Below are 13,207 nucleotides of genomic sequence, written 5' to 3'. Positions count from 1 at the left end.
AGACATTCTCGGGCTTTCCCTTCGCGCGCTTCAATGATGGCCGCCTGCTCGTCGATCTCTTGGGTTTAGGGATCATTATCAAATCAAGATGATGCTTCGCCATGGCTGCTCGTGAGTGCCCTCTTGCCCCGGAGAGTCTCTCTCTCTCTCTCTCTCTCTCTCTCTCTCTCTCTCTCTCTCAAAGAGCGCGCGCCGGCGCGCGCTCTTTGAGAGAGAGAGAGAGAGAGAGAGAGAGAGAGGAAGAAGAAGAAGAAGAAGAGACTTTTAACGTCATACGAATCCATCACTTGCATTCTGCACCTCTAGCAAGGTATTCACTAGTTAGTAGCGTTTGAGTCTGCCGTAGTACTGCAATGGCGAGCTCTTCTTATCTGGGTAGCAACAAGGGTCTGGCACTGCTACTTCTTGCCATGCTTTTGGTGATAGGGGTGGTGAGCCTCGCGAATGCAGTAGTAGCAATGAAGAGGATGCCGGAGAAGAGAGAGAGACTGCTTTCAATCTGTAGCGGCCCTTGGAGTTGGCCTCACCAGACACTCAAGCATGCCAGGAAGACAGCTATAACCCAGCGATGGCAGACCCGTATGAATTCCTTGTGAGAGAAAGCACTGTAAGTTTCTCTCAGCTGGAGGACGTTTTGCACTGCATTCTGGCTGAGAAGAGAAGCTGAGGGCGTCTGCTTTGTCGCCATCGCAGGAAGATCAACCCCTTTCTAGGCTCTGCGGAACCTCTGGCAGCGAGCAAGGGCAGCGGTGGTTATGATCAGCATGGTGGTCAAGGTGGCAAGAGCCAATATGGCGGCAAGGGCAGCGGTGGTTATGATCATCATGGCGGTCAAGGTGGCCAGGGCGGCTATACAACGGCCATGGAGGCGACCAGGGCAATGTCCATGGCGGCAGCTGCGATAAGGGGCATGGCGGTCATGGTGGCCACAGCCCGCATGCTTATCTCGCTAGCTTCCACCTATAAGCTCTGGCTAGTCCCCTCTTGTATCTAAACTGCCAGGTCTCTTTAACAGGGCTGTGGGTTGAGTAGATTGTTCTCTCTCTCTCTCTCTCTCTCTCTCTCTCTCTCTCTCTCTCATATATATATATATATGCTATATATATATATAGCATATAAGCAATGTCGCAAGTTTAATGTCTTATCATGTCAACATAGGGTTCCCTTATGCTGCACAACACTTGAAATTGGTGTTTAATCAGAATAAGCCAAAGATATCACTAAAAAGAGAGAGAGAGAGAGAGAGAGAGAGAGAGAGAGAGAGAGAGAGAGAAAGACAAAGAGAGAGATCTCCATGACGAAGAGGAAGCAGAAGCAGTTGCGGCATAAGCAGTCATGACGGTCAAGCATCGCAACGGTGGGCGATGTGTACTACCCAAGGACGAGGCCGTCAAGCGATTTCTTGTAAGGAACCTTGTTGAACAAGCTGCTCTATGAGATGTGCAGGATGCTTTCGTTTATGATGGGTACGCACTTCCCAAGCTTTACGCCAAAATGCAGTACTGCGTTTCTTGCATTGTTCACTTTCACGTTGTCCGTGTAAGATCCTGCACAACAAGAAGAGTTCAGGAGCCACCACAGAGGTTTAGACGCAAGGAGGATATGCAGAACCAGAATTAGCGGACCAATGTTCCTGCTGTTAGGAAGTGAAGAGGTGTCTAATTAGTGCATTAAGCTAGGAGAGGAAGAAGGCTCATGAATTTTGACTTCTATCATGGAACTCTTAGAAGACGCATGCTACGAGCATTGCCACTATGGTTGAAGCCATCAATAACATGGACATTGAGAGACTTTTGAGTCTTTTGGACGGGCTTGTATCTTATGTTTTTGGAATGTCTTTCTAAATAGAGAGAGAGAAAGAGAGAGAGCCTAACTTGCTTTTTAGACTCTGAGAGTGCGTGATAGAGAGAAGCCCTACGAGTGAACAAGAGACACGACACTCAAAATTCACTAAACTCGGCCCCGTTGAAAGTGAGTGACCAGTGCTCGAAAAAAACTTTTTCCCAAAAACTTGTCAAACCTACATGTTAGAAACAATAGAGGTAAATAGACCAAATCTGAAGGTTTTTATACCAATTTGCACTATTTTTTTTCAAATTTGGAGGTTTTCTTACCTTCAACTATAAAATTTTGAGATAAATCTCAAAATTTGTCGATGGGGTTACACTAAACGTAGGTTTTTTTGAGCATTGTGAGTGACTTATAGAGGCGGCACTGAGTCTGAGAGGAGAGAGAGAGAGAGAGAGAGAGAGAGAGAGAGAGAGAGAGAGAGAGAGCGTAATTGACTAGATTGGTTGAGAGCATCCACACCCCTTCCATGTAGAGCTCGCTGCTCAGTGGCAGAGTCAGGCCCAATTTTGTGGAACTCTAGAAGAAGGTGGAGGTAGGGATTGCTGAACAAGGGCATTGGCACATCAAAGTCATTTTTTATGCGCGACCAAAAAGGCTGGTGTTTGAGAAAAGATTCCTTGGTTGCGATCCCACAACTGTGGAAGACGAACCTCATTCTCTCTCTCTCTCTCTCTCTCTCTCTCTCTCTCTCTCTCTCTCTCTCTCTCTCTCACACACACACACACACACACACACACACACACACACACCTAAACTCTTCATCTTTGTTCTCGTCAAAAGATGGGGCCTAGGTGATTGTGAAGGCATTGCATAAGAGGTGATTGCCAAGCTGTTGCATGCAAGTGGTGATTATCATTCATGTTGACAGTACCTTATGATCTTCATCACCTCTCCCGCCCTTGTCCACAAAGTCCTCGTGATTGGGGCCTCCTCTTTTGCAACTTAACATAAAAACTCTAAAAGAGTCCATAGTCCATGAAAACTATTATTGTCAAGTATGTGATGTGAGGGATATTTTCCTTTTCCTCTTCGTTTCTGAAGTGTCATTGATTATACACTGAAAGATTTTCTTGCGAGCTATACAAAATGGAGTCACTCACGCAAAATAAAAAATAAAAAAAATCTCCAATTTCAATAAGGTACGTACAATCTAGCACCAAAGATTTCAAATACACATTGTTCATATTGGCTCCAACCTACCAATACAATCTACCAAATCTACTTCTTCTATAACTTCCTTAGAAGCACTTGCCATAATATTATATATGTACTGAGAAACCCTCCACAACATTGCACGCACGCACGCACGCACACGCACACTTTTACTTGTCCAAGCATCTACCATGTCTTTAATATTGATGACCAAAAGAAGTTGTGATTCAGAGGTGGGATAATAACCTTGGATAATCAAGGAGTTAATATAAGGGTGGATGATTAAGTATCCATAAGGAATGCTCTAGACGTTTAGAGACAATGATAGATAGATTGTAATATGTAATTTGATGCTAAATGTTTATGTTATGATTTAAGTTTTATTTACATTGTGGGGTTTTGCTCTTTTTTATGATTTCTTGAAAAGGTTTGCTTGGAGTTTGAAATTCCTCATCCTGCAGTCAACCATGGCTAGGCACATAACCATTTCTGAACAACAATGTGGCCACAAAATTGTTCTTATGTTTGACGATAGCATCTATGCACTTTTTATATCTTTTGTGATACAACGTCATGAAATAATAATGCATTCAATTTGCATCCACTAACTCTAATGGGAGAGCAGGTGAAGATAAAGGCTATTGAACTTGTTAGTGGTGATCAAATCTTGCTTCTCAATCATGGCCAATGTCAATTTAGAAGGTTCGCATTCGTATTGAAAGCACAGAAGGCATTGGAATGAAGGACACACTAGTAATAGTCCAATGGTCCCTCTAGAGTAGTTGGTATACTACATGCAATGCCTTCACAAAGCAGCCTACACATGGCACTCAAGCAAGCAAAGGATATCATTCAAGTTCAAGAGCTACCTATTCATTATGATGGACATGTGGCATTTGAGTTACTATCTTTTGATCTATTTGTGCACGAACTTATGAAAATTGCAACATGTGAATTTACCATGGAGAAAAAGTTTGCATAAATAGAGTTTTGGAAATAGAGTTTTGGAATATGCTCAGCAAGATGGTTTCGAAGCAAGGATATGAATGTGTATCAATGTGTGTGTGAACACATTAAAGGAAGAGTATGGCTCTTTTGTTTGAGACTATTTTAATGTGTGTGAACACATTAAAGGAAGAGTGTGGCTCTTTTATTTGAGACTATTGAGATGCAACATGGTTACTTTGCTACACTATACTCTATAGAGACTATTGAGATCTTGATCTAATCTTTTTCATTGCTTATGCTTGCTCGGTTTCTTGTTCGCTCGGAAGTACGCGCTCGAGGATTCGGATTCCTCCTTTTGTTGTTGAGATAACTCTCGATTTTGTCATCTCCTTACGGTACGGCTCAACTTTGGCTTCTTTGTAGCCTCAAGCTGTGCAATGTCAATGGTTTGTGGACTACACCACATAACACTTTGAAGGAATTCACCCTAGTTATCAATCAACTTTCAATGAGCATCACATGCCCCTATATAATTAAGCCATTCTACGATAGATTTCTTTTCATTTATTCTAGCACGCACATTTGCTCAATAACGTCGCCTCTTATATCTCTTACTCTTCTTGTCTAATTTTTTATTACGGCCGATTTCTAGTTGAGAATCACTAGATGAATCGTTACTTGTGTCTTCTACTCCCTTGGATAGATTGTCATCTAGGGTACCACTGGGCCCCGAATGGTTTGTCCCCACATTTTCATTAAGATTTAAGTCAGATTCTTCGTCCTCAAAGTCAATTTCAATTGATGATTTTGACTTCAAATCGTGTGGGCTATAGTCTTGTAAGACGCTACTAGTTCCAATGTCAGTCAAGTCTTCATCTTGTAGGTCATCAGCAGCTATATGCATTGCTTCTAACATATTTAAGGGTACGAGTGATGGCATTTCATCCCCCTTAGGTGTTACTCAGGTCGTCCCCCTATTTCCCCAAGTGTGTATGGTTGCTGCTAGGTGGACCCAATCCACACTGTCAGACTCAGTCATCCCAGGTAGAGCATCCATATAAGGAGAATCTTCCTCAACATCAGTGTCCACTTTACATGTGTAACAATACTACAATGGGGCCTAGTGGACTGTGGTGTGATATCTATGATCAATTATAGATCTGTTGCCTAGAGGATGTGCTCAACCAGTTACAAGATCCACTCGAATGACAGAATCTTGGAACTGCAAGTAGACATGGTTTTTAGACCAGTCATGCACCATTTTTGCTTCCCTCATGAAAGGACGTCCTAAGATCATCTCAGATGACATAGTGTGCTTGGAGAAATCCATAACAATGAAGGTATTTCTTTTTTTGTGTCCAAAGACCTTGATCTTGAGATCTTCTAGCATCCCAATAGGTTCCACAATAGACCCATTGGCCATCTTTACTACTATGGTTGTGGTACCAAGAGTTCTTCCCATAGTTTCCCATCAATTTTTAGTCACAATGCTAACCCAAGCACCACCATCAAGGATTCCCATCATAGTTAATCTCTTGGTACTGATTGGTATGGTCACATTGGATTCATTGCCTTCAAAGTATTGTCCCAACTTGTTAACACGTATTTCTACAATAGAGTTCTCATCTATATTGGGTTGTGGATCTAAGTGTTCCTCCTTTATTGGCATTGCCCTAGCTCCATCCATCTGTGCAATTTGTGGTAGCCCGACTTTCAGTTCTCCATTGAGGAAAGTTCAAAGAGCTAAGAATAGCTCGGGGTCTCCATATAGTTTGGACATGATGGTGGTTCTAGCTTCTGAAACCATGAAATCCATCAATTTGGAAATATTTAGTGACACCTTTTGGGCTACAATCCCTTGATGTGGGGAAGATGGGATCTCCATTTTTTTGATAGGGTTAGGTAGTCCCTCTATAAACATTATTTCCAACAAGAAGTGAGTACGCCCACTTTCCTATGACTTTAAGTCACTTTCTTCTTGGATGACACTCGGTATGGTTAGGGGTCTATGGACTTTGTGAGGTTGTTCTTGAGTACGGAACACTGTGTGTATAATCTGGATCTGCCTAGGTGCTAGCTCTAGATCCCTGTGGGTATCTTCTACCAAACTCCTTAATTGCTTGACTTGCTCGATCTCCTCTTCAGGGTTTGGGTAAGTTCCTATCTTCTTCTTGGGTCCTGGACATTGTGGCTCATGACGATCTTCCTTGGTTTTTTTCCTAGTGGTCGTTTTGATCTCCATGGTTTCACTTGAATCAGAATCCTCTTCAACGTCATTCATATATACGAGGTCGTCACCAATCCCTATGTTGGTCTTTGAACTAGGGTCTGACTTTGCTCCTTTTTGCGATCTCTTTCTTCGTGTTTTCTTCTTCTTCTGAGATTGGGCAATTGATGCCATGTCTCTTTCCTCAAGAATATACATTTTTTTTTGGAGCATTGATTGTGTGAGTACATTTATTGTTACCACAGGTGTACTTTCTGATGGCTCCTCGGTAACCTCAATGAAGTTTAATGGTGTGATCTTCGGCGCATTTGTATTTTTTGGAAATTGGGCAATGAAATGATCTATGCCACATCAATTACACATGAGTATCGGAATGGACGTGCTTGCTTGATTGGTTTGCATGTGTAGTATTCTTTTGTAGCCTAATAGGACACTCGGCTACACAATGTGGACCTCCACACTCATAGCATTGAAGAGGTGGTCTCTTGGCAGTGTAATTGATATTTTGGCCTCTTGCAGCAAGAGCAGCTACTTGATAGATATGTTTGACTTGTCCCCAATAGTCCTCCATGTAGTATTGTGGACTTTCTTCAAGCGCATCAATCCTATAGGCAATATTAGGATCTATATCTTCCTCACAGCCTTCGAAACAAGCAATAGATGACTCATAACCCACTTGATTTGCAGAATTGATTCTCGGATGTGGTGGTTGCAGTCCTAGCACTGGAGGTGGTAAGAGTGTTGTTTGAACATTTTGGGCCCTAGGGACCATGTGTTGTGACGTTTGTTCAAGAGGTAGGGCTGGCATCAATGCAGGCACTTGAGGTGTGTCTGTCCATACTAAGGTTGGTCTATTAGCTATTGCGCGCTTAAATACTATGCAATCCTTGGCTGGATGACCATACCTCCCACAGGCATTACAATTCCCATTGAATTTTACTCTAAATGTAGGGCATTCATTGGTACTATGCGGACCATAGCAAACGGAGCACCATTGCTGCTCCCTTCTTGGATACATATGATTGTGTTGTGGAGCACAATTGTCTTCAAGACTCTCTTGAATGGCCTTGGTGAGATCTACTAAAGTCATCTCACATATCTTTGGCTCCATAGCAATAGGATTTAGGGTCATTGGCTGATACCCCAATGCCTACGAGCTAGTAGATTTAGGCTCAACAGACACTCTTTCTCCTTGAATCATTAAATTATCCTCCAATTAGATCTCATTGGTGGTGACTGCTTCCCAAGTGGTGATACCTCTAATGACTAGGCCATTGTAGATATCCTCATGTCGTAATCCTCTAATGAATCTATTAAGCAATTGGTTATTATTGAAGCACTCAATTGCATTACAAACAACGAGAATTTAAATGCTTCAAACGACTAATAAAGTCTCTCACGGACTCTCCTTCCTCTTGTTGGACTTTTTGGAGCTGAGATGCTACACCCCAAAGCACTCCCTCTTGTATGTATTCTTTCAAGAACAGACTCCTAAGAGTAGGGTAAATTGTTTTTTCTTCCACCCTTAGGGTTCTATACCAATCCCCAGCCTTTCCACTTAAGTTCGGGCTTAAAGTATTACTCTTATGTAGGTCATTGTGTTCTCCTAGGGAATCGCATACTTGTTCAAACACTTCGATATGCTTTCTCACATCCCCATCTCCACTAAATTTTTGTGTGAGCTTGGCTATTTGTATTGCCTTACTTCTAGTCTCTCTATCAGGCGTGTTACGCATATTCTCAGCAATAGATCAACCGATAGCTTGAGCAAATGTTTCCAAGTCACCTAAGTGAGTAGGCACCATGGGTGAAGGCACTCTAGAGACTACATGTGGAGTAGGGATTGGCTTTGGGCTTGGTGCATAGGAAGCCCTTGGGTTCCACGTTTGGTACAATATTGTGCCATGTGGTGGCCCAAAGTTCATATGTGTGGCCCTCGGCATAGCAGACGTCGGATGTGACATGCTAATGCTAGCCAGTATGGTCCCATTGAAATAATGCTTGGGTGTTGTGGTTGTGGAGCATAGGTTGTTGAAACAATGGGAGGGGTAGGAGCTACATCAGTACGAGGACCCATAGATGTATATGATTGGTACACACTTGTAGGTATTGTTGCAGGCATTGAGCTACCATGTAGTCATGCTTTACTAGCAAAAGAGGTTCATGGCGTGTTTCTTGGAATGCCCATCACTGGGGTAGGCATGGTAGCCATGGTGTCATCAAGGGAAAGATGAGCTAGAATTGGAAAGGTGATGCACTGAGACCCCTGGCGAAACAACATATGGAGGATCCATCGGACTTACCATGGGAGTCTCCATTTGTGATAAGGTTGGTTGTTTAGACTTCCCTGTATCCAAGAATCTCATGAGACCCGTTGAAGGCATGTGGATCCCCTTGTTCTGTCTCTCTAGCTCAATAACTCTATGGATGACCTCACAAACTCTTTGGGGTAGCACCCATTGTGGATTGTAGGACATCTAACCAACCCACGTGATAGGTGTCACCTGTGTATAGGTTGGTTAAAGTTTTTGTTTGTACTCCCAGTCCTCATTTAGGAACGCTCCATCTAGGATTGAGGTGCTAGGGGTGTCCTTTGAACTAGATGCAATGTGGCTCTCTATGGGTTGACCCTTAGTGGTCGCTAATTCAGAAGCACTTGATTGCTCTCCTAGCAGGGATATTGACATAGGGGTCTTTGCTTTTAACTATCTTCGTTGTTCTACCCTACGTAAGCTCTCGATTTCCTTTTCCAATGATACACCACTCAACCTCTTGCACTTCGGCAAGGCTTCTATCATCAGGTAATATACCCTTTGAGGGGAATAGCTCTAAAGAGTCAGGGGGTGCAGTGAATGGAGTATTCACGTGCACACTCTCCAGGAGCATAGGGTCTACGTTGGTCATTAATGGCGAATTTACTTCCTCACCCCCCTCAATTACATTGTTAGCTCCATGTTCGGAGTGAGTGGCTCTACTAACGGTTTCCTTCAAGCGGTTAAGCATGCTCGGCCCAGACCGTGGGCCAATGGCATGCATGTCTTGGCTTGAGCTATCAGGATTAGGCATTGGGTAACCCTCCATGACGTTGTAGTTAGAGGAAGAGTTACTAGACGCAATATGTGGGTCCTAAGTGGTACTACCTTGGGTTCCCGCTGAGGGCCTAGAGCCTAAGGTAGAAGAATAATGAGTGCCCGCGTAAATGGAGACGCTCTCGATGTGCTCAATCCTCTAGCACATGACCAGAGTATAGATGCATGTGACCTCGACACCCTAGAGGTGTTGGTGAGTACCCGTGAAGGCCGCTTACCTAGTTTTTTAGGTGTTTACAACCCTTTTTTTAATTTTTGGTCCCTTTTTTTAACCGAGCCACGGAATATGGCATGTGATAGCTCAAAACCAGCGTCTTGGCTAGGGGGACGTGTCGTGCTTTACAATCCCCGATTCAGTTACGTATAGTCCTTGGAATCCTAAAACTAGTCTTTTCCCGGTGGAGAGAGGGCTAGAATTAGTAAGTCCAAATTAAGGGTGTGTGTGAAGGGGGATGGTGGAGGACTTGAGGAACTTGTCCCACATGCCCTCCCTTCACTTGAGGTCCTAGTCTTTATATATAAAGTGGTGTGTATAGTATATCATAAGACTGAGGACAGAGGCCTGGGCCTGGGCCTGGGCTTGGGCTTGGGCTTGGGCTTTGGCAATGGTCCGGATCCCAATCCTTCCTTTAAGGATAAGGTTTTTTTAAACTTAATTTTTGAATTTCTTTTTGGCCTCAATATTTTTGAGCATTTTATCTTTTAAAAAAATATTTTCTTTTCTTTTTCTGAGGATAATATGGCCGCATGGACATCGAGCTCCCACGCACACACAGCAACTCCTAGGAGATCTATCTAACTTCCTTGTAGCTAATCAATAGCTAATTAACTGTCTAACATAGAATTACATACTCACAGACAATCAACTCTACTGCTCACTGTCTACTCTACTTCTCATTGTCTACACTCACCAACAGATCTACTAACATCTTCACATTACAGATCTTGCAAAACTAACAAAAACCAATACAATGCAGTACTAATAGAGCTTACAGCCTCTAACAGAATCTGACAAAAACCTACTAAAACTTCACATTATAGTTACTTAAACAAAATCTAACAGAAACCTGCTAATCTGCCCATTATAGCCACTTCACAGTTCTCATACAACTTAGCGAAAAACAAAAAACAGATGGAAGAAAGGCTTCCACAGGTAGCACTAAGTGCTCCTCAAGCTTAATGCAAGGTTGTCCCCGACAACGATGCCGAAAATGTACGCTTTGCCGTACTGTGTTGAAGCTGGGAACTTGCATGTGCACTGTGTGCGAGCCTCAAAAGGTTGCAAACACACAACTAGAAGAGCCCAGCAAGCTCAAAGGGGCAGGGGTGTGTCACTCACCACTCAATGATTTCATCGTGAAAAATCATGTGCTGCAAAGAAGAAGGAGCCGTTGTTGATGCCATGCTCAATCGCCTCATCGCCGTCGATACCGCTGTAATGCTTGGTCACTCTCTCTCTCTCTCTCTCTCTCTCTCTCTCTCTCTCTCTCTCTCTCTCTCTCTCTCTCTCTCTCTCTCTCTCAAGCATACACACACACACACATACCTGTGAGCACACGAAGGAGAAGGAGACAGAGATGGAGCAAGAGCACTTCTTAGCCCTCAGAGAATGAGGATTTTTTAGGTCAAATGGACCTTTTATAAGAGTTTGGCCCATTCACACATGGGCGTCCATAGTGGCCAATTGTTGCAAAACTACTGTAAAAATAAGATAAGTGGTGCACCTCTCATCGGTGATCACCTACACATCTATTGAATCAAAAAGCCCAGTCCCTGACTCAATCAAATAAATAATATGCGTCTGTCGAAGGTGATAGGGTGTCTGTGAGGGTTAACAAGAGCAAAGCGTACGAACAAGGGCCAATTGTCGGAGCCACTAGGGACTCCATCATGATGTGGCCAACTATGTTGACGGAGGATAACCAAGGACATGGACGCATTGACGGGACAACATTGGCCAACGGTTGGGTCGATGCTCCGAGTATGTCGGTGAGGGCTGACAAGAACGTGAAGCACGAAGTAGACGACGTCATTGTTGATGACAACGTAACAAAGCAGATCGAGGTCGGATGCATCAATGGGGCCGACTACGTCAAGGGAGGACAACCGAGGGGTCGTCTGTGGAAATCTTTGATGACAGGATGGAACGGGCCGACAGGGGTGGACAAGCAAACGGGTGCTTGAAGCACGGAGCGGAAGATGCCACTATCGATTGCACCGTGATGGAGCCGATCAAGGCCAATAACACCGATTGAGCCAATGAGGCATGCACAACAAGGGCGATGGGGCAGCGCGGGTCGACAAATGAGCCACACGAGGATCAACGAGTGCGTGAATGATGGAGCGAACGATGCCATCTCCGACTCCACCGTGATGGGGCCGGTAGCATCGGCGAGGCCGATGGGCCGTGCACGGGTGCAACGGTGTGGGTGGATGGGTGATCCAACATGATAGGTGTGTCAACGAGGGTGGATGGGTGCATTAAGAACAAAGCAGACAACACCATGGCCGATGACACCATGACGGGGCCGAGAGCGTCGACGGGGCCACCTGTGTTATCACTAGAAGGATGGCAACGATACTTTGTAGGGGTAGATAAATGGAGTTGAAACCCACCCGTGCAAAGTCACGTGGCCATCCAACATGGATTTGGTGGTTCCGAACCATACTATACGCTAAAATGGACCATACAAGCCGAACGATCCATTTTATCGTATAGTATGGACCTTGACCACCCATAGTAGCTTGGATGGCTATGCAACTTTGTACATGTTGGGAAATAGTGCTCACCTCTATCCCTAAAAAAATTTGTGGCCATCCAATATCGTTTGGGAGGTCCCAATACATAATATACACTAAAATTGGCCATCTGAGCCATACGAACCATTTTAGCACAAAGTATGGGCCTTGATTGCCCAAACCATATTTGATCCCTGTGAAACTTTGCAAGGATGGGGACATGGTTTTCACCCCCACACGTGCAAAGTCTCCTGAGTCATACTATGCCCTAAAATGGGTTGTATGAGCCATACAACCCATTTTAATGCATAGTTTGGGCTCGTTTTGGTCAGAGACACTCACACTCTCCTGAAGGTTATTCTTCTGCCTCGGGTGAGTGGGGGTTGGTTTAGACAGAGTGTGGAGTATTTGGGGCTCCCGAACCAATGCTTCATTTGTCGACAGATGGGCCATGTAGCAAAGGCCTGTCCACGGAGGAGGCCTCGACCTACACCACAGCCTCAGCCCCAGCCTACAAGGGCTGGCTAGCAAACACAGACAAAGACACGGCGCACAGATGCAGAGCCACCCTCTGAGCCTGGGGCTCCAGCAGAGGAGGGATGGTAGCAGGCCCGTGGTAGACGACGTCAGGGGCCACAGCGTCAATCTGGCACTCAGAGTGGTCATCAGGCTCTTACTTAGCAGCAGTGGGTTCCCACGTGGAACCGATTTAGTCCTCTTGAGCAAGATGAGGTCCCTGCTCCAGCCCCCTCCCCAGCTTCACCTTCGACAGCCCCTCCCCCCCCAGAGTTCCCCCCCTCTTCCTCATCCTCCCCCCCGCCTCCTGCTCCTGCCGCCTCTTCCTCCCGCCCCTCTACCTCTGCCGCTCCCTCCAGCTCATTCTCCCCTCCCTCCTACTTCATTTCTATAGTCGACCCAGGGGCAGGGCCTTCTTGGACGGCTATGAGATCTCTTCGCACCGCCTTTGCCATGAGTCGCTTAGCGAGAGAGGGACAGCCCTTCTTGCGACCCCCTCTGCAGGTACAGACATCTTCCCTTGCAGAGCTATCCCTCGTGGTCTGACGAGCATTGAAATCCGGCACCGATGGGACTTCTTTGACTACGGCTTCACTAGTTTTCTCGGCACATGACACTTTGAAGGTATTCACCCCAATTATCTACCAACGTCCGATGAGCATCACATGCCCCCATATAACTGAGC

The 13,207-nt window shown here is 44.9% G+C and overlaps 2 pseudogenes; both read left to right on the top strand.

Annotated features, from left to right (window-relative positions):
- The first annotated feature begins 353 nt into the window (after positions 1-353).
- LOC147424474 (uncharacterized) lies at positions 354-966 on the top strand (annotated as a pseudogene).
- A 369-nt stretch (positions 967-1,335) lies between these two features.
- Positions 1,336-1,620, top strand: LOC147424473 (small ribosomal subunit protein eS26x pseudogene; annotated as a pseudogene).
- The last annotated feature ends 11,587 nt before the right edge of the window (positions 1,621-13,207 follow it).

The sequence above is a fragment of the Adiantum capillus-veneris genome, chromosome 25 (genome assembly GCF_014529385.1).
Source record: "Adiantum capillus-veneris isolate H3 chromosome 25, ASM1452938v2, whole genome shotgun sequence".
Classification (NCBI taxonomy): Eukaryota; Viridiplantae; Streptophyta; class Polypodiopsida; order Polypodiales; family Pteridaceae; genus Adiantum; species Adiantum capillus-veneris.
This window is presented reverse-complemented; position numbering and strand designations above follow the sequence as displayed.